General features: G+C 43.9%; 1 protein-coding gene across 1 annotated transcript in view; it reads left to right on the forward strand.

Annotated features, from left to right (window-relative positions):
• LOC110522075 (serine/threonine-protein kinase D3) overlaps positions 1-21623 on the forward strand; it is a 57217-nt gene that overhangs the window by 2108 nt on the left and 33486 nt on the right. The window lies entirely within an intron of this gene.

The raw sequence follows: 21623 nt of genomic DNA on the forward strand, positions 1-21623 counted from the left end.
AGACACAGCCCTTAGCAGTGGTATATTGGCCATATACCACAACCCCCCCGAGGTGCCTTATTGCTATCATAAACTGGTTACCAACGTAATTAGAACAGTAAAAATAAATGTTTTGGCCTACCCATGGTATACGGTCTGATATAACGCAGCTGTCAGCCAATCAGCATTCAGGGCTCGAACCACCCAGTTTATATTATAAAACGAGCACCAGTGTGGGAAAAAAAAGATGCATTTGATGAAAAGAGAGCAACAGTATATAGTTGTGGTTTTCACATGTGTTATCTTGTGTTTAAGTTTCTGCTATGAATGTGACACTTGTGTTTTGCACACAATAGGTGCTCCAGTGGTTGTTTAGCTGAGAGGCAGTTTCTCCCTCCTGCCTTTGCAATACATAGAAATACTGTGGTAGGCAATGAAAAATGGAAGACACGGTATGCACACCAGAGTACACTACATTACTCAACAACATATTCACTTTTTCCTGTAAGCTACATTTAATTAAGTGAATTTGTCCCAATACTTTTGGTACCGTAAAATGGGGGGGGACTATGTACAAAAAGTGCTGTAATTTCTAAACGGTTCACCCGATATGGATGAAATTACCCTTAAAATAAAGCTTAACATCACAGTCATTGTTTCATTTCAAATCCAAAATACTGGAGTACAGATCCAAAACAACAGACATTTTCATTGTCCCAATACTTTTGGTGCAAAAATACCCTTACATCTAGTATAGAATAAGAATAAGAATAGAATGTTTCTGAACACTTCTACATTCATGTGGATGCTACCATGGTTACGGATAATCATGCATGAATCGTGAATAATGATGAGTGAGAAAGTTACAGATGCACAAAGATCCTCTCCTCAAAACATGCTAACCTCAAGGCCTCCCGAATGGCGCAGCGGTCTAGAGGCATCACTAAAGACCCGGGTTTGATCCTAGGCTGCGTCGCAGCCGGCCGCGATACAGGGAGACCCATGAGGCGGTGCACAATTGGCCCAGCATCGTCCGGTTTAGGGGAGGGTTTTGCCGGCCGGGATGTCCTTGTCTCATCGTGCTCTAGCGACTCCTTGTGGCGGGTTGTGCGCATGCATGCTGACTTCGGTCACCAGTTGTACGGTATTTCCTCCGACACATTGGTGCGACTGGCTTCTGGGTTAAGCGAGCAGTGCGGCTTGGCAGGGTCGTGTTTCGGGGGACGCATGACTATCCCGAATCCGTACGGGATAGCTATGCGATGGGACAAGACTGTAACTACCAATTGGATATCACGAAAAATTGTAAAAAGTACCAAAACAAGTCTTGCTAACCTCTCACTGTTACAAATAAGAGGTTAGCATATGATATTAATGCCTCTGTAACTTCCTCACTCATCATTACATCATTATTCACAATTCATGTTATCCATAATCATGGTAGTAGCATCCACATTAATGTAGAAGTGTTCAGAAAGTTATTCTATACTTATTTACAATAAAATGAACTCCAAAATGACACAGTACATTATTTACCATTCATTTCTATACGGCACATCACAATCCGAACAAAATGCAAATGAAGTCACAAACTTCATTTAGTCATTGCATGCTAGGAATATGGGACCAAATGGGCTGACTAAACGTTCATTTCCCCCCCCCCCCCCCCCCGCCTCTTATAAAACATTTGATCTCATGTCCAAAATGCTGGAGTATAGAGCCAAATTAAAAGTTGTAGCTTCACTGTCCAAATAAATACATAGGGGAGTGTATATCCACTATCCATATTATCTGGGTCAACAATACAACTTCATCACATTAATGATGGTGGTTCATACCAGAAAGAGATGCTTATAAACTCTCTCACCACTTCACTTTCAGAGAATACGAGCCCGACGGGCCCTGGTCAAAAGTAGTGAATAGGGTGCCATTTGTGACGCAACCCCAGTGTGGGAGTATTGAAACTCCGGGACTATATTTACTGTAGGTCAGGCCATGTAATATTTGTGATCCTGTAGGAGGGGTGGAGGGGAACAGGGACTGTTCCCGGGGGGTCCAGGAAGTTCCCCTCCCCTGCAGGCCGCCATACTGTCCAGGGCCGCCTCTGCCTGCCCTGCTCGGCTCCGTAGTCACCCCCGGCTTCCCTGTCCTGTCACACAACACAGCTCCAGGTTGATGTACGCTGCAGGCCGCAGACAGAGAGATGGTAGTGTGTTAAAAATGTTGTTTATTTATTTATTATTTTGTCCGAATTTAGAGGGAGGGGGGCCGACAGGTGAGAAGGGCAGAGACAGGATTTGTACCCACGTTGCCAGAGAGTTGTGTGTTTTGGAATTTCCTTGAGGCTACAACTGCTAAGTCAGTTGATGATTGTTGCAAGAGTGGGGGAGAAGTAAATCAGATTCTGGCCATTCAATTCCTCTATCAGCCATGTGACAGTATGTGACAGTATATGAAGAGCATGAAATAGAGCGACTTACTCAGAACGAGGGGAAAATAATCTGCTTACAGCGTTTACCACTGATTATATTTTTCATTAATGTATAACAGCATTTTAGATCTGCTTACCACAAAGTGCAATTGAGCAAAAGGAACTGAATTGCAGATTGCTGACCTATTCCTTAATGTCCAAACAAATGCACTTTGTTCTAATAAAAAGATTGGTCTGTCTTGCAAACTCTTAACCCAGTGTTGGAACTAAAGAATTAGAATGTACTAGAACTGTAATGATTCACTCCATCGCATCATTCTATTGCTGTGGTTCAGAGGTCGTCATCCTTCACCATCATTTTCGTCAGTACTGAAAACCAATGGCTAATGGCGATATCATTCTAGGGTCTTTTTGTACAGCCCCCATTTAAGCACAAGGGTTTATAGAGTGTCAGCCCTCAGGTTGAGGCGCAGGTCTTGTTTAGCGTGAGCCAGTTAAATTGGTCCTGGAGATATGGCTCCTTGCCAATGAATGCAATAATAATGGTCACCAATGGTGTCTTTTTGTGTTCTTAGTTATCAAATGCTCAGGGAGCTCTTCCTACACCTGATTATTGTATAGGGGAAGTCCAGCAAGTCTTTGGACAAAGCTGTATTATTTTTTAAACCCTATGACATGAGTTGTTAAGTAACTTCCATAATTCCGGCTTTGTTATTATGGCCGTTATTCGACCACATGCATTGTGTGACATGAATGACATGTCAAGGTGACTGGAGCCATGGAACTATGCTGTTGGTGTATGAATGACTGACCACCCAACCCCCTCCCCCACTCCTGCATGTGGAGCTGAGTATGTGATTCCTGCTCAAAGTACCACAGGCTAATCATTTGTTTCAGCCAGTGCACAGGACAAGACTGGAACAGCAGAGAGAACAACGATTTAACTACAGATGCAGGATCTTAATTTGATCACCCTTTTGTTGCCGAGAATGGTCCTGCACAACCTGCAGTGTAATTAAGGTGTAAAAAAGGCTTCTAACTTTAAAATGACAGACTTGATTTGCCCAAAACGAAAAATGTATCAACCCCTACATTATAATCCACATAATAATTCACATTTCCTGTTTCTGCAGGATTATTTCCCTGCTGTAGCAAACTGGCTCAAATCAAGATACTACATCAGATCCTGGTTTGTACTTCCTTGATGAAGTTCTCTCTATCCCAATTTCTCATTAGTCCTGTAACTGCATCTGATGGTGTGGTGTCATTGTATGAACATGACCGAGCTCCTCCTCTCTCGTATGAATACCACCTTTTCAATAGGCTCTGGTAAAAAAAGTAGTGCATTATTATAGGGAATAGGTGGATTGAAGAGCAAAGATGAAAGCGAGAGAGAGGGATAGAGAGAAAGTGCGAGAGAGAGAGAGGGCAGGAGGGAGAGAGAGAGAGAGCGGGAAAGAGAGGGACGTTTCACCCTGCAGACCATATTCAATTCAGGGATGGCCCATAGAGAATAACATGTGTCTCTTAGGGCTTATTATCAAGATTAGATAAGTGCAAATGGCAGCTGATTGTGATGACTCTGGTTGCGACTGAGCTTGTATTATTAGAGCCAGTTCACGTCTGGCAATCCGGAATCTCTCTACGCTTTAATTCATCGATGATGCTGCTGCTCCTTGTATGTTGGAGAATAAGAATTACAATGGAATTACCTTTCTTTGAGCATTTTATTTAGTACCATTGCATGGTTCCTAATGACTTCTATAAACTTTTATGATTGCCCTTTTTATTAATAAACCAGGCCTAATACTGACGGAGGCACTATTATTTTATAATTTCCACAAATCATGATATTTAATTTAAAAAATGTAACCTTTATTTAACTAGGCAAGTCATTTAAGAACAAATTCTTATTTTCAATGACGGCCTAGGAACAGTGGGTTAACTGCCTTGTTCAGGGGCAATAGAGTACATACCCTGGGGGATTTGGTGAAATCAGTTGAGCAGGTTTTCATTGTTCAGTCTTTGTGATGTTCGTTCCTGTTACTTAGCATGATCCCCAGAATGGATGATTGTGCTTGGTGGGATTCTCTGTCCGTTCTAGCTCTAGTTCAATGCGTTAGTGCGACCTGCTAATGTTCAGGAAGGTTAAGCGCTAGCCACGCTAACAGATCTACGTCCGACTATGTTGACATACTCCCTCTTCATTGGACAGGCAAGGGTCGTTGTCACATTCCTGAGGAATGTGTTCAGCTTTAAGGGCTTCAATCTCTGTATGAGCCTTGGGCCTCCCTTAACATCCCTGGCCTGGCTGCATCCCAAATGGTACCCTATTACCTATAGAGTGCACTACTTTTGACCAGAGCTCTGGTCAAAAGTAGTGCACTACAGCTGTAGCATCTTAACTTGAGCCAGTTTGTTACAGCAGGAATATAATCCTGAAGCAACTGGAAATGTGAATTATTATGTGGATTATAATTCCTGGATAGTTTTTGTAGGGATTGATACGTTTTAAATTTGCTGCATTGCAGGAAAGTTCTCCTGCAACAGGGTGATCAAATTAAGATCCTACATCTGTATACAGGGAAGGGGGTGACCTGTTTTATGGAGGAAACTGCTGAGGGGCTTGGAACTCGTCTGAAATCCCTATTCAGACTATGTAATGTGAGCCGTGTGTGATATGTTGGACCGTGTAAGGCCGGCAGTGGGATCTCTGGTTTGGACGTCTGAGGTAGTGTCCCAAATTCCCCTTCCCCAGTGTCCCTATTCCCCTTGATTCCCCTATAGACCCTGCCCAAAAGTAGTGCACTACATAGAGACTAGGGTGACATTTGGGACACACACTACATGAATTGTGAAGGTACTGTCATGTTGTCTTGTCTCTGTCCTTTCCCTTCACCCTGTCTCCCTCTGCTGGTCGTGTTAGGTTACCTTTTCTCCCCCGCTTTCCCCCAGCTGTCCCTTGTCTCCTCTAACTACCCATTCACCCCGTTCCCCACCTGTTCCCTTTTTTCCCTCTGATTAGGTCCCTATATCTCTCTCTGTTTCTGCTCCTGTCCTTGTCGGATTCTTGTTTGTTTGTGTCATTCATGCCTGAACCAGACTGTCGTCATGTTTGCTGTAACCTTGTCCTGTCCTGTCGGAATCTGCCGGTCCATCTGAGCCTACCTATGTTTGGTAATTAAAGAAGCTCTGTTTAAGTTGATTCGCTTTTGGGTCCTCATTCACGCACCGTAACAGAAGAATCCGACCAAGAATGGACCCAGCGACTTCGGATCCTCTCCACTCAGCCGTCGAGATCCAGGGAGCGATGCTAGGCAGACACAAGCAGGAATTGTCTGCTGCTCGACATGCCGTTGAGACCCTGGCCACCCAAGTCTCCAACCTCACAGAACAGGTTCACCATCTCCGCCTCGATCCACCGGCCACTTCCAGGGCTTTCGAATCTCCGGAGCCCAGAATCAATAACCCGCCGTGTTACTCTGGGGAGCCCACTGAATGCCGCTCGTTCCTCACCCAGTGTGATATTGTGTTTTCTCTCCAGCCCAACACTTACTCCAGGAGCACTGCTCGTGTCGCCTACGTCATATCTCTCCTTATTGGACGGGCTCGTGAGTGGGGCACGGCAATCTGGGAGGCAAGGGCTGAGTGTACTAACCAGTATCAAGACTTTAAGGAGGAGATGATACGGGTTTTTGATCGATCTGTTTTTGGGGAGGAGGCTTCCAGGGCCCTGTCTTCCCTATGTCAAGGCAATCGATCCATAACAGACTACTCTATTGAGTTTCGCACTCTTGCTGTCTCCAGTGGCTGGAACGAGCCGGCCTTGCTCGCTCGTCTTCTGGAGGGTTTCCGCGCAGAGGTAAAGGATGAGATTCTCTCCCGGGAGGTTCCTTCCAGCGTGGATTCCTTGATTGAACTCGCTATTCGCATTGAGCGACGGGTTGATCTTCGTCACCGAGCTCGTGGAAAGGAGCTCGCGCTCTCCGTCGCCTCCCTCTCCGCATCACTACCATCTTCCTCTGCCGGCTCGGGTGCTGAGCCCATGCAGCTGGGAGGTATCCGCATCTCGACTGAGGAGAGGGAACGGAGAATCACCAACCGCCTCTGTCTCTATTGCGGTTCCGCTGGTCATTTTGTCACTTCATGTCCAGTAAAAGGCCAGAGCTCGTCAGTAAGCGGAGGGCTACTGGTGAGCGCTACTACTCCTGTCTCTCCTTCAAGATCCTGCACTACCTTGTCGGTCCATCTACGCTGGACCGGTTCGTCAGCTTCCTGCAGTGCCTTAATAGACTCTGGGGCGGAGGGCTGTTTTATGGACGAGACCTGGGCTCGGGAACATGACATTCCTCTCAGACAGTTAAAGGAGCCCACGGCCTTGTTCGCCCTGGATGGTAGTCCTCTCCCCAGGATTCAGCGTGAGACGCTACCTTTAACCCTCACTGTTTCTGGTAATCATAGTGAAACCATTTCTTTTTTAATTTTTCGTTCACCTTTTACACCTGTTGTTTTGGGCCATCCCTGGCTAGTTTGTCATAATCCTTCCATTAATTGGTCTAGTAATTCTATCCTCTCCTGGAACGTCTCTTGTCATGTGAAATGTTTAATGTCTGCTATCCCTCCTGTTTCCTCTGTCTCTTCTTCACAGGAGGAGCCTGGTGATTTGACAGGGGTGCCGGAGGAATATCACGATCTGCGCACGGTGTTCAGTCGGTCCAGGGCCACCTCTCTTCCTCCACACCGGTCGTATGATTGTAGTATTGATCTCCTTCCGGGAACCACCCCCCCCCCCGGGGTAGACTATACTCTCTGTCGGCTCCCGAACGTAAGGCTCTCGAAGATTATTTGTCTGTAGCTCTTGACGCCGGTACCATAGTCCCCTCCTCCTCTCCCGCCGGAGCGGGGTTTTTTTTTGTCAAGAAGAAGGACGGGTCTCTGCGCCCCTGCATAGATTATCGAGGGCTGAATGACATAACAGTGAAGAATCGTTATCCGCTTCCTCTTATGTCTTCAGCCTTCGAGATCCTGCAGGGAGCCAGGTTTTTCACTAAGTTGGACCTTCGTAACGCTTACCGTCTCGTGCGCATCAGGGAGGGGGACGAGTGGAAGACGGCGTTTAACACTCCGTTAGGGCACTTTGAATACCGGGTTCTTCCTTTCGGCCTCGCTAACGCTCCAGCTGTCTTTCAGGCATTAGTCAATGATGTCCTGAGAGACATGCTGAACATCTTTGTTTTCGTTTACCTTGACGATATCCTGATTTTTTCACCGTCACTCCAGATTCATGTTCAGCACGTTCGACGTGTCCTCCAGCGCCTTTTAGAGAATTGTCTTTTTGTGAAGGCTGAGAAGTGCACTTTTCATGCCTCCTCCGTCACATTTCTCGGTTCTGTTATTTCCGCTGAAGGCATTAAGATGGATCCCGCTAAGGTCCAAGCTGTCATTGATTGGCCCGTCCCTAAGTCACGCGTCGAGCTGCAGCGCTTTCTCGGCTTCGCGAACTTCTATCGTCGTTTCATCCGTAATTTCGGTCAGGTGGCAGCTCCTCTCACAGCCCTTACTTCTGTCAAGACGTGCTTTAAGTGGTCCGTTTCCGCCCAGGGAGCTTTTGATCTCCTCAAGAATCGTTTTACATCCGCTCCTATCCTTGTTACACCTGACGTCTCTAGACAGTTCGTTGTCGAGGTTGACGCGTCAGAGGTGGGAGTGGGAGCCATCCTTTCTCAGCGCTCCCTCTCTGACGACAAGGTCCACCCATGCGCGTATTTTTCTCATCGCCTGTCGCCGTCGGAACGTAACTATGATGTGGGTAACCGCGAACTGCTCGCCATCCGGTTAGCCCTAGGCGAATGGCGACAGTGGTTGGAGGGGGCGACCGTTCCTTTTGTCGTTTGGACTGACCATAGGAACCTTGAGTACATCCGTTCTGCCAAACGACTTAATGCGCGTCAGGCGCGTTGGGCGCTGTTTTTCGCTCGTTTCGAGTTCGTGATTTCTTATCGTCCGGGCTCTAAGAACACCAAGCCTGATGCTTTGTCTCGTCTCTTCAGTTCTTCAGTAGCCTCCACTGACCCCGAGGGGATTCTCCCTGAGGGGCGTGTTGTCGGGTTGACTGTCTGGGGAATTGAGAGGCAGGTAAAGCAAGCACTCACTCAAACTCCGTCGCCGCGCGCTTGTCCTAGGAACCTTCTTTTCGTTCCCGTTCCTACTCGTCTGGCCGTTCTTCAGTGGGCTCACTCTGCCAAGTTAGCCGGCCACCCTGGCGTTCGGGGTACGCTTGCTTCCATTCGCCAGCGTTTCTGGTGGCCCACCCGGGAGCATGACACGCGTCGTTTCGTGGCTGCTTGTTCGGTCTGCGCGCAGACTAAGTCCGGTAACTCTCCTCCTGCCGGCCGTCTCAGGCCGCTTCCTATTCCCTCTCGACCGTGGTCTCACATCGCCTTAGATTTTGTCACCGGACTGCCTTCGTCAGCGGGGAAGACTGTTATTCTTACGGTTGTCGATAGGTTCTCTAAGGCGGCTCATTTCATTCCCCTTGCTAAGCTTCCTTCTGCTAAAGAGACGGCACAAATCATCATCGAGAATGTTTTCAGAATTCATGGCCTTCCGTCAGACGTCGTTTCGGACAGAGGTCCGCAATTCACGTCTCAATTTTGGAGGGAGTTTTGCCGTTTGATTGGGGCTTCCGTCAGTCTCTCTTCCGGCTTTCACCCCCAGTCTAACGGTCAAGCAGAACGGGCCAATCAGACTATTGGTCGCATCTTACGCAGTCTTTCTTTTCGCAACCCTGCGTCTTGGTCAGAACAGCTCCCCTGGGCAGAATACGCCCACAACTCGCTTCCTTCGTCTGCGACCGGGCTATCTCCTTTTCAGAGTAGCCTCGGGTACCAGCCTCCGTTGTTCTCATCTCAGTTCGCCGAGTCCAGCGTCCCCTCCGCTCAGGCTTTTGTCCAACGTTGCGAGCGCACCTGGAAGAGGGTCAGGTCTGCACTTTGCCGTTATAGGGCGCAGACTGTGAGAGCTGCTAATAAGCGTAGAACTAAGAGCCCTAGGTATTGTCGCGGTCAGAGAGTTTGGCTCTCCACTCAGAACCTTCCCCTTAAGACGGCTTCTCGCAAGTTGACCCCGCGGTTCATTGGTCCATTCCGTATCTCTCAGGTCATTAATCCTGTCGCAGTGCGACTTCTTCTTCCGCGATATCTTCGTCGCGTCCACCCGGTCTTCCATGTCTCCTGTGTTAAGCCCGTTCTTCGCGCCCCCGCTCGTCTTCCCCCCCCCCCCCCCATCCTTGTCGAGGGCGCACCTATCTACAGGGTCCGTAAGATCTTGGACATGCGTCCTCGGGGCCGTGGTCATCAGTACCTAGTTGACTGGGAGGGGTACGGTCCTGAGGAGAGGAGTTGGGTTCCCTCTCGGGACGTGCTGGACCGTGCGCTGATTGATGATTTCCTCCGTTGCCGCCAGGTTTCCTCCTCGAGTGCGCCAGGAGGCGCTCGGTGAGTGGGGGGGTACTGTCATGTTGTCTTGTCTCTGTCCTTTCCCTTCACCCTGTCTCCCTCTGCTGGTCGTGTTAGGTTACCTTTTCTCCCCCGCTTTCCCCCAGCTGTCCCTTGTCTCCTCTAACTACCCATTCACCCCGTTCCCCACCTGTTCCCTTTTTTCCCTCTGATTAGGTCCCTATATCTCTCTCTGTTTCTGCTCCTGTCCTTGTCGGATTCTTGTTTGTTTGTGTCATTCATGCCTGAACCAGACTGTCGTCATGTTTGCTGTAACCTTGTCCTGTCCTGTCGGAATCTGCCGGTCCATCTGAGCCTACCTATGTTTGGTAATTAAAAAAGCTCTGTTTAAGTTGATTCGCTTTTGGGTCCTCATTCACGCACCGTAACAGGTACTGGAGTTATGACATTTTGAAGTTCTGTATAGGCGTCATCGAAGGTACGTAAAAGGGCCACATAAAAGTAATGAGGAACGTAAAGCGTTTTTTTGGACACACTTTATTTGGATAGTCCAGATCTGCTCTTCAGATGGCCATACTATCAACAAACTATCAGTTGATAAGCAACTCTTTGTTACGGTTAGGGTTAGGTTTAGAATAATGGTTAGGGTAAAGGTTACGCTTAGGGTTAGGATAAGGGTTAGGGTAAGCGTTAAGGTTAGGGTTAGTAGATAGTTAGTTGTAATGTTACTGGTAGTCTGTAGATAGTCTGTTGAGCAAGTACAGACGGAGTATCCAAATAAAGTGTTACTGAGGAATTTCCAGATAAAATACTGGTGGTATCCACACTTAATGGAACTAATTCAATTAAATGTAAACCAATGAGAATAAAGCCATCTTCTACTCTCATGAAGTCTACATTGTGTATGTTCTTCCTCTTAGTTGTTTTTGTTATTATCCGTGAATTTGTCTTTCGGAAATATTCTGTCTTCCACAATAAACTAAAAGAGTTGCTCCATGTGAACATTATATTTCGACTTCCTGTCTGCAAAGACCACTTCCTTTTTACTGAGCTCCTTCGACTGTGCCCCAATAGTATTTCTAGAAAGGAGAAAAGTGACATCCATGTATGTGTGTCTGTATTGTGGGGGCCTCTGCCTTCCACCATTGGCTGTCACATGATGTGGACCATGTGGATTGGGCACGCGCAATATTTGATTCATGGGTTTAGTGACAGGCAACGCTGTGTCCTAAATGGCATCCTATTATATTTTCAGTGCACTACTTTTGACCAGAGACAGTAGGGGTATAGGGTGCCATGTGGTTAAATATTGCCAGTGAGTCTTTAACTAACACAGACCCTGAAGTACTGCTGTAGGATATATAGTTGAAGTCGGAAGTTTACATACACCTTAGCCAAATACATTTAAACTCAGTTTTTCACAATTCCTGACATTTAATCAGAGTAAAAATTCCCTGTCTTAGGTCAGTGACTATCACCACTTTATTTTAAGAATTTTAAATGTCAGAATAATAGTAGAGAGAATGATTTATTTCAGCTTTTATTTCTTTCATCACATTCCCAGTGGTTCAGAAGTTTACATACACTCAGTTAGTATTTGGTAGCATTGCCTTTACATTGTTTAACTTGGGTCAAACGTTTTGGGTAGCCTTCCATAAGCTTCCCACAATGAGTTGGGTGAATTCTGGCCAATTCCTCCTGACAGAGCTGGTGTAACTGAGTCAGGTTTGTAGGCCTCATTGCTCGCACACGCTTTTTCAGTTTTGCCCACAAATTGTCTATGGGATTGCGGTCAGGGCTTTGTGATGGCCACTCCAATACCTTGACTTTGTTGTCCTTAAGCCATTTTGCCACAACTTTGGAAGTATGCTTGGGGTCATTGTCCATATGGAGGACCCATTTGCGACCAAGCTTTAACTTTCTGACTGATGTCTTGAGATGTTGCTTCAATATATCCACATAATTTTCCTCCCTCATGATGCCATCTATTTTGTGAAGTGCAGCAGTACCTCCTGCAGCAAAGGACCCCCACAACATGATGCTGCCACCCCCGTGCTTCACGGTTTGAGATGGTGTTCTTCGGCTTGCAAGCCTCCCCCTTTTTCCTCCAAACATAACGATGGTCATTATGGCTAAACAGTTCTATTTTTGTTCCACCAGACCACAGGATATTTCTCCAAAAAGTCCGATCTTAGTCCCCATGTGCAGTTAGAAAAACTGTAGTGTGGCTTTTTATGGTGATTTTGGAGCAGTGGCTTTTTCCTTGCTGAGCAGCCTGTCTGTAAACAGGTTATGTCGATATAGGACTCGTTTTACTGTGGATATAGATACTTTTGTACCTGTTTCCTCCAGCATCTTCCCAATGTCCTTTGCTGTTGTTCTGGGATTGATTTGCAGTTTTCACACCAAAGTGTGTTCATCTCTAGGAGACAGAATGGGTCTCCTTCCTGAGCGGTATGATGGCTGCGTGATCACATAGTGTTTATACTTTTGTACTATTGTTTGTACAGATGAACGTGGTACCTTCAGGAGTTAGGAAATTGCTCCCAAGAATGAACCAGATTCTACAATTTTTTTTCTGAGGTCTTGGCTGATTTCTTTTGATTTTCCCATGATGTCAAACAAAGAGGCACTGAGTTTGAAGGTAGGCCTTGAAATACATCTACAGGTACACCTCCAATTAACTCAAATGATGTCAATTAGCCTATCAGAAGCTTCTAAAGCCATTACATAATTTTCTAGAATTTTCCAAGCTGTTTAAAGGCACAGTCAACTTAGTGTCTGTAAACGTCTGACCCACTAGAATTGTGATACAGTGAAATAATCTGTCTGTAAGCAATTGTTGGAAAGATTACTTGTACAAAGTAGATGTCCTAACCGACTTGCCAAAACTATAGTTTGTTAACAAGACATTTGTGGAGTGGTTGAAAAACAAGTTTTAATGACTCCAACCTAAGTGTATGTAAACTTCCGACTTCAACTGTATCTTGTCTCTTTTCAGAAAGTCCCTGTCAGACAGTGCCGTTTTGTCTACGTTGAAAGCCTTCTGTCCCTCACTGCGAAAAGAAACAGGAATAGTCTTCAGTACAATACAGTGTAAAAATATCCAAGGACCTTTGGAGTTATGCAAAAACGTGTTTCTGAGTAGTCGACTCAAACACTCTGAAATAGAATTGTGTTATCTTAGTTGTCTCAGTAGCCAATACTATGTATTCAGTTTAACATTCCCTAAGGCGTAGCTGGCTGTCAACATCTCTGTGCTTCTTATTGTGAATCATACTGATACAGCAGGGTCTGTCCAGTACGGAACTAGGACGTGGAGATGCCCACCGATTGTCCAATAGGAAATCTACAGTATGTGGATTCTGTTCAGCCCTCTGAAACAGGGCCCTAAAGGAAAAGACACACCGTAACGAACCTTGCACAGTAGATCACCTGCTGGGTGTTGACGAATGGTTCGAGTCAACATGTAGAATCATCGGGATATGATCAGAAAATCATGTCCGCAATATTCTGTGGTCAGACGCCGATAGGACAACCTCCCTCTGCTTATAACAGTTTGTTGGTGCGGTCTGTTTTGTCCTTTAGGTTTAATTGCAACAACCCTGCTGGCCTCACCACCTCATACGAGGAAATATCAGTTTGGCTTACTGATAGCTTCCCACATGAGGAAGGAGAACATAGGATTTGACTGGTGTCAATGTCAAGCTCATTGTGAGGGCTGGAGGGACAAACATTGACCTGGCCGATGAGGAACAGAACAGTGATGTGGTGTGTGTCTTGCTGATGCTTTTAATTGATAGCAGTGCATCACTTTTCATATGATCTGTTTTGCTTAAGTTTGCTTGCTTAAGTCCAATAGGCTACGCCATGCCCGGAAGCTTGACTGTGATTTGACCTACACTTAATGGCAGTACACTGTATACACTGTGTGTGTGCCTTAATGTACAGTATCTCCCACTGTAGAATGCCCTCACTATTTTAGACTCATAGTCTGACAACGGCACTATTGTGGAATCAACCCCTCCCGGTCTGAAAATAATATTATTTTAAATCAATTGCTTTATACAGGACGAGCCAGGCCTTTTGTTGTCCTTATCTCTCCCTGAGTGAGAGAGAGAGAGAGAGACATGAGGGAGCGAGAGTGAGAGAGAGAGCGCAAGAGGGAGCGACAGAGAGCGTGCGACAGCAAGAGAGATAGGAAGATAGAGAGAGAGATACAGTAGTCTAATGCATATGACTGCAGTTTACCAGCCTCAGCGACCAAGGCTATCATCTGGTCAATAGAACAGCCAGATGTACGATCCATCATTGGTCAGCTTGCTTAAGGGAGAGTTATCCCTGTGCATGTGATCAGCCTTAATATAACCTTCTCTGAATGTGACTCTCCCCTAAGTGTTTAATGTCAATGGCTACGTCCCGAATGGCACCCTATTCCTTACATAGTGCACTGTTTTTGACAAGAGCCCTATGGGCACCCTGGTCAAAAGTGGTGCACTGTATAGGGAATAGGGTGCCATTTGGGACACAAACATGTACTGATATGACATACTCGTTTCCTATACCATAATGCAAGTGATCATCCCTTCCGAGAGCAAAGTAATTAAGATTTGATTATACTGTGCGCAGTTTAACCTACCATTTGAGGCATGTTTTTCCAAGAGTTTCTCGTCTGCAAAGGGAGGAAGATATTTGTTTTTTGGCTTATGAATTGGAAAAACTGTCCCAAATTGCCTCAAAAAGCAGTTTAATTAAAAGCTTTATCTCGCCTCACTGGGATGTATATGCGCTCCCTCTGGGGTTGATTGTAAAAAGCCTCTGGAAGCCCAGTGTTTGCTGATGTTTTTTTGGCAGGCAGCTGTTTGAGTGTGTGACTTCCTCTACTCTCCTGGTTGATGTCATTTCCATTTTAAAGGTACCCATGAGCAGCAACATGTGACATTCATAGGTCAAATCTGGCGTCAACTGAAAGCTGAGTCTATATATTTTTTTAAATTAAGGTATATATACATTTTCCAACCATTTTTTTCCTCCTAAATATTAGGAATAAGCAATGGCCTTGATTTCTGGTCAAACGGCCCAAAAAATGGATCATAGAAAACATCTTGCAGAAAAAGTCTTAAAAGGTATTATAAATGCATCAAAACATAATCATGTTGAAGTAAAAACCCCTTCCAACTAATATCAGCACTTCTATTTACAGAAATGATTTGCCTTGAAATTCGATTACCAAAAACCTACATATCTTTAAGATGGGGAGGATCATGAATGTTCACAGAACAATTAGTTAGTGTTTTTACTGATATCGATTTGGTTTATGAATTATTTATTAAGTGATTAAACAAAAAAAAAAAATGTTACCAAATTGATAATGGAATTTCAGAAAAATCTGTAACGGAATTACTGCAATTGAATTGGCTACAATGAGAACTCCTATTAGTCACAAAATACAGTTGGGTCACCTGCTACTGTCCTCCCTTCCACTGGCATACTGTTACTTTCAAATCATAACTGTCTGTCGTCTGGTGGTCAAAGCAAGTGAAAACAGTCTGGACAACCCCTCCCTTTCACTCTCCCACTCTCTCTCTCTCTCTCTCTCTCTCTCTCTCTCTCTCTCTCTCCACCTCTTACTGCCCCCTCTCTTTCCATTTACTGTAACCAGCATCCTTACCCACTGAGCGCCAACTAGCACCGGACGTTGAAAAGCAGTTGAAATTTGGTCAGTCCACCCTATCCACAGAAATAGTTTTTGGTTTTTCAGCTTTAATTTCAACGTCCACAGATGTCGATTTTTGTTCCGTACTGGGCTTGATTTGGTCCAAACATAGACGTTCATGATTGGTTTAGATTTGGTCCCAGTTTGGATCGGACCAGATCTTAACCAATCATAGACGACTACGTTTCACAAGTGTGGAAAGCACAGTAGGACACAGTAAATTAAGAAAATGAAATGTATTCGACAAGAAACCAATATCAATCCCTAAAAACACAACCTTATGGAACAATCCTTGGATAGCTGTCCAGAATTAACGGATAAATTGGTCCACATGGAAAACTAAAGGCATAGAAACCATAAACCATAAATGCCTTGGGAGTAGGAGATACATTTATTTACATTACAACTTTAATTGACCAATGTAGATATTTTCAAATACATGCAACTTAAACATTTTATATCACAAAATTTAGATTTGAAATATTTTGGACATCAGAACAATCTTGAGTCAGAGGATAATATTTAATTCATATGTAAGCTATACAAACCGTATTGGACTTGAACTGATATTGGCACAAGATGGAGGGAATGTTGGAACATAACTAACGAGATTACTCGTTACTCGTTAACTTGCTCTGCAAGGGGAACGATGGGTAACGATGGGTAACGATGCTTCGAGGGTGACTGTTGTTGATGTGTGCAGAGGGTCCCTGGTTCGCGCCCGGTATGGGCAAGGGGACGGTCTAAAGTTATACTGTTACATATGCTTAATCCAGTATAACTGTATGTTTATAATTTATTATACAAGATACAAAATGCACTAATTCTACAGCACAATGGAAGAGTCATGTCTTAATTGTAAAACAAAAAATGACTCAATTTTCCATGCCTTCTGGGAAAGTCCAAAAGTTATGGGCGGAGTTAGAAAGTTGTATTACAATGCAGAAGTATAGTAGAGTTGAGTACTCTATAATGTACTGTATTGTACTGTACTGTATTGTACTAAACTATACTGTACTGTACTCAACTCTACTGAACTGTACTGTACTGAACTATACTCTACTTAATTGTACTCTACTGTACTCTACTGTACTGAACTTTGGTACGGTCAAGACCAGCTTTAAATTCAACGTCCACGGATGTCGATTTTTGGTCTAGTCCAGTCTTGATTTGGCTTAAACATAGACGTTCATGATTAGTTCAGATTTTGTCCTCTACTCATCTCTACACTGCTGTTCCCTGCTGTGCTGTGCTGTACTGAGCTCTACTGTGCTGTGCTTTAATGTCCAAACTTGTGAAACATAGACCTCTATGATTGGTTCAGAGTTGCAACCAAATTTGGTCTTGTTTGAGGGTGGAGCTCATTAAAATAATAGCCAGTTTGTAGAATAATAGGCCAAAATGCAAAAGAGGATATCGCATATTTATTCCTTTGTGTACCTATTTAGATAGATCAACATGAAGAGAAGGACATTCATGTCCATAATTATGCATTTCTGTGTAGTACAGATCAGGGACGCATGATGAAATTCTGTTACCACAATTCTGTTACCGGGTGTAAATCCACTTGACTAACTGTAGTTTAATAACCAAAATAGTTTTTTTTCCTAATTCAATGTGTCATGTCATAGCTGACACCCCATTATTTCTGCGTAATTCAGAGTAACAGAGTTTTTGGAAAACGCATTAAGATTTGACCGAAATTCTGTTATCAAACTTTGCATCTGCACAGTTCTTCCAGTAAATGTGTTTTTGTCAAATGTTCAGTGTCAATTGTTCCAAGTAGTCCTTGTGCATAGAGTTGCATGGTTTTTTAAAACTTTCAAATCAACGCTTTTTGTTTGGCATAAACAAAAAAACAAAGAAACGTTACTGTGGAATGGCCCTTGGTTCACTGCACAGTGATCCACAGTCAGACACTGGTGAGTAATGGTTACACAGCTGTAGCACTAATGAAATACTTTAGCCTGCGTGCCTTTTTTTACGTTCTGTTTTTACAATCCTTTCCGTTTTATGTTTGGCTCCCTCCCTGTAACGACTTTTAAGCATATTTGTCGCGGAACAACCAAGTAGTTTGTTCATTGTTTTCAAATCTACCACCAAATTCAGCAGTGCAAATGTCCATATTTGAATGAAAAGTAATAAAAAATGTCATAAGGTGTCTATTCTTAAAAATAAAAATAAGTGTGTGCATAGCAGGGTTGTGGCGTTATCCAGGGAGAAGAACGGCACGTCTTCCAATGTGAATGTGGACAGACAGGGGGACTGAGTTCTCTTCAGGGTTACGTCCCAAATGGCACCCTATTCCCCATATAGTGCACTACTTTTGACCAGGGTCCATAGGGCTCTGGTCAAAAGTAGTGCACTATCTAGGGAAAAGAGTGTCATATAGGATGCGGACTCTGTTTGTTTTTTTTCACATAGTTTTCTCTGGTAAAGGGAAGTTATCATAGTGACCAGGGAATATGGCACCATTTAGGACGCAACCCTGGTGTTCTGCACTGGGACAGGATTATCCCCGTGGCCAGGCGAGGGCACGATTATACAATCCCCATTAAGAATAGCCGAGTTTCATCCACTAGGCTTTAAGTGATTATTACATTAAAGTGCGTTCCAGTCCATTGGCAGGCAGTGTGTTAATGGAGAGTGTAATTGTAATTTCCTAACTGGAGGGGGTTGATGATTTCTAGCCACCTCTTATATTGTTCCTCACCTGCATCATGTATCTGCTGTGTTCTCTGGTGAAGAGGAGGAAGTGGAGAGTGCTGTATCTTGCGTGATGTCATCCTAATGGGACGAAAAGGTTATTCCATGCCGCTGAACGTGCTGAAAAAGTCAGGGACAACTGAAGCTTTCAAGTCTAATTTGCATCCCTACCTATAAGTTAAGCCTACTTAACTCGTGATTACATACTCTTTGGTGTAAGAGTGGATAGATGCATCAAGGCTGAACCTATCTGTCGCTAGATGAGACATCGACAGTTCATTGTACTACACTGGTATTTATGGTGTTGAAACAAGTCCTGCTGAGACTGAGGTCACCGTAGGTATTGAACGTTGTTTGTTTAACTGTATCCACAGCAACTGTTCGCGCCAGTGATGTCACTGATATTACAGAAACAACATTATAAAACTTGTTGTTTGGATGGTTGATGATTGGAAAAGCAGCGTACCAAGCCATGGTGTGTTGGCCGTCACTGGCACACTATGCCTGCTAAACAGTTCCATCTGAAAATGATCACTGGACCGCCATAAGAATAATCGTGTTCATGTTGCTGTCCGAATCATCTCTTGTATTTATCTTAACTCGCATTTATCTTAACAGCATTTAGTTTGGTATAGCGGGGGTTAATATAAGCCTGTTCTACCTCCAAAACAATGTTTTTGATTTTTGAGTCTCTGTACCAGACACAGAGAGTGAATAGCGCCCAGACTAGACCCAGACCAGACCAGGCAACTTTTTCTGAGCTAGGCAAAATCACGCATCAACATCATGGACATATCCAAATAAGTGGCAATTAAAAAAAAAGCTCAAACAAATGAAAATGCAGCTTGTGTCAGCTGTCCCTGTTGTAAGATGGCGCCGGAGAGGATGGCTGCTCTTTTATTGGCTCTTAACCAACTGTGCTATTTTGTTTGTTTTTTCACATTGTTTGTAACTTATTTCGTACATAATGTTGCTGCTACCGTCTCTTATGACCGAAAATAACTTCTGGACATCAGAACAGCGATTACTCACCTTGAATTGGACTAAGAATTTTTCTTTAATTAGTCGGACGGGAAGGATATACTCCGAACACCCGAACAGGCCTTCATCCCCGTCATTTGCTTGAGAAAGAAACTGAGATTTTGCGGAAAGAGATCGGGTTGCCTTGTGAGGATCAGGCGACGACTGGCTATTCTGCCCTTGCCATCCGTACTGTTAGCCAACGTTCAAATGCTGGAAAATAAATGAGATGAACTGAAAGCACGTATATCCTACCAACGGGACGTTGAAGTCCTATGAGTGTCATCTGATGAAGATCATCAAAGGTTAGTGATTCATTTTATCTCTATTTGTGCTTTTTATGAATCCCATCTTTGACTGGAAAAATGGCTTTGTTTATTCTGTGGCTTGGCGATGACCTAACATAATTGTTTGTGGTGCTTTTGCTGTAAAGCATATTTGAAATCGGACACTGTGGTGGGATTAACAACAAGAATAAACGGCATAAGAGACATGTATGTTTGAGGAATTTTATTTACGAGATTTCTGTTTTGAATTTGGCGCCCTGCACTTTCACTGGCTGTTGTCATATCATCCCGTTAACGGGATTGCAGCTATAAGAAGTGTTAACCTTTCTAGGGCAGGCATTCCGCTAGCGGAACCCCTCGACAACATTCCGCTGAAAAGGCAGCGGGCGAAATTAAAAAATATTTTTTAGAAATATGTAACTTTCACACATTAACAAGTCCAATACAGCAAATGAAAGATAAACATGTTAATGTCTTGTTAATCTACCCATCGTGTCCGATTTCAAAAATGCTTTACAGCGAAATATGATTATGTTAGGTCATAGCCAAGTAAAAAAAACACAGCCATTTTCCCAGCCAAAGATAGTCACAAAAAGCAGAAATATAGATAACATTAATCACTAACCTTTGATGATCTTCATCAGATGACACTCATAGGACATCATGTTACACAATACATGTATGTTTTGTTCGATAATGTGCATATTTATATCCAAAAATCTCTGTTTACATTGGCGTGTTACATGCAGTAATGTTTTGATTCCAAAACATCCTGTGATTTTGCAGAAATACTCATAATAAACATTGATAAAATATACAACTGTTATTCACAGAATTAAAGATAGACTTCTCCTTGATGCAACCGCTGTGTCAGATTTCAAAAAAACTTTACGGAAAAAGCATAATCTGAGAACGGCGCTCAGAACCCAAAACAGCCAAAGGAATATCCTCCATTTTGGAGTCAACAGAAGCTGGAAATAACACCATAAATATTCCCTTACCTTTGATGATCTTCATCAGAATGCACTCCCAGGAATCCCAGTTTGACAATAAATGACTGATTTGTTCCATATAGTCCATCATTTATGTCCAAATAGCCACTTGTTGTTAGCGTGTTCAGCCCAGTAATCCATCTTCATGAGACGCAGGCACTTCGTCCAGACAAAAACTCAAAGTTCCATTACAGTCCTTTAGAAACATGTCAAACGATGTATGGAATCAATCTTTAGGATGTTTTTAACATAAAACATCAATAATGTTCCAACCGGAGAATTCCTTTGTCTGAAGAAAAGCACTGGAATGAGAGGTAACACTGTCGGGAGCGCGCGTCACGAAGCTGAGACACTCTGCCAGACCACTGACTCAAAGAGTTCTCATGAGCCCCTCCTTTATAGTAGAATCCTCATTCAGGTTTCTAAAGACGGTTGACATCTAGTGGAAGCTGTAGGAAGTGCAACTTTATCCATATCTCAATGTGTATTCAGTAGGCCAAACTTTGAAAAACTACAAACCTCAGATGTCCCACTTCCTGGTTAGATTTTTCTCAGGTTTTCGCCTGCCATATGAGTTCTGTTATACTCACAGACATCATTCAAACAGTTTTAGAAACGTCAGTGTTTTCTATCCAATATTAATAATAATATGCATATATTAGTATCTGGGACAGAGTAGGAGGCAGTTCACTCTGGACACGCTATTCATCCAAAAGTGAAAATGCTGCCCCTATCCCAAAAGAGTTAACAAAATATGTTTTTAATAATAATATTTAATTATTTCTTCAATTTCATAAAAGCAACAAGGCACACGAGGCCGTGCTATATCATGAATACAGTCACAGATAAATGGGTTGACTGACCCAACGCTATCGCGCCAGGCAGAACAACGCCATTTACCTGTGACTGTATTCATGACACAGCACTGCTTCTTGTGCCTTATTGTTCACAGTCCTCCTCCCTGATCATATGCAGTGAACGTATTGCAACACGTTTGTGGCGTGTTGACATTTGGCATTATGTCAGTCTGCATGT

Source organism: Oncorhynchus mykiss, chromosome 4 (genome assembly GCF_057628025.1).
Source record: "Oncorhynchus mykiss isolate SJ-2025 chromosome 4, ASM5762802v1, whole genome shotgun sequence".
Taxonomy (NCBI): Eukaryota; Metazoa; Chordata; class Actinopteri; order Salmoniformes; family Salmonidae; genus Oncorhynchus; species Oncorhynchus mykiss.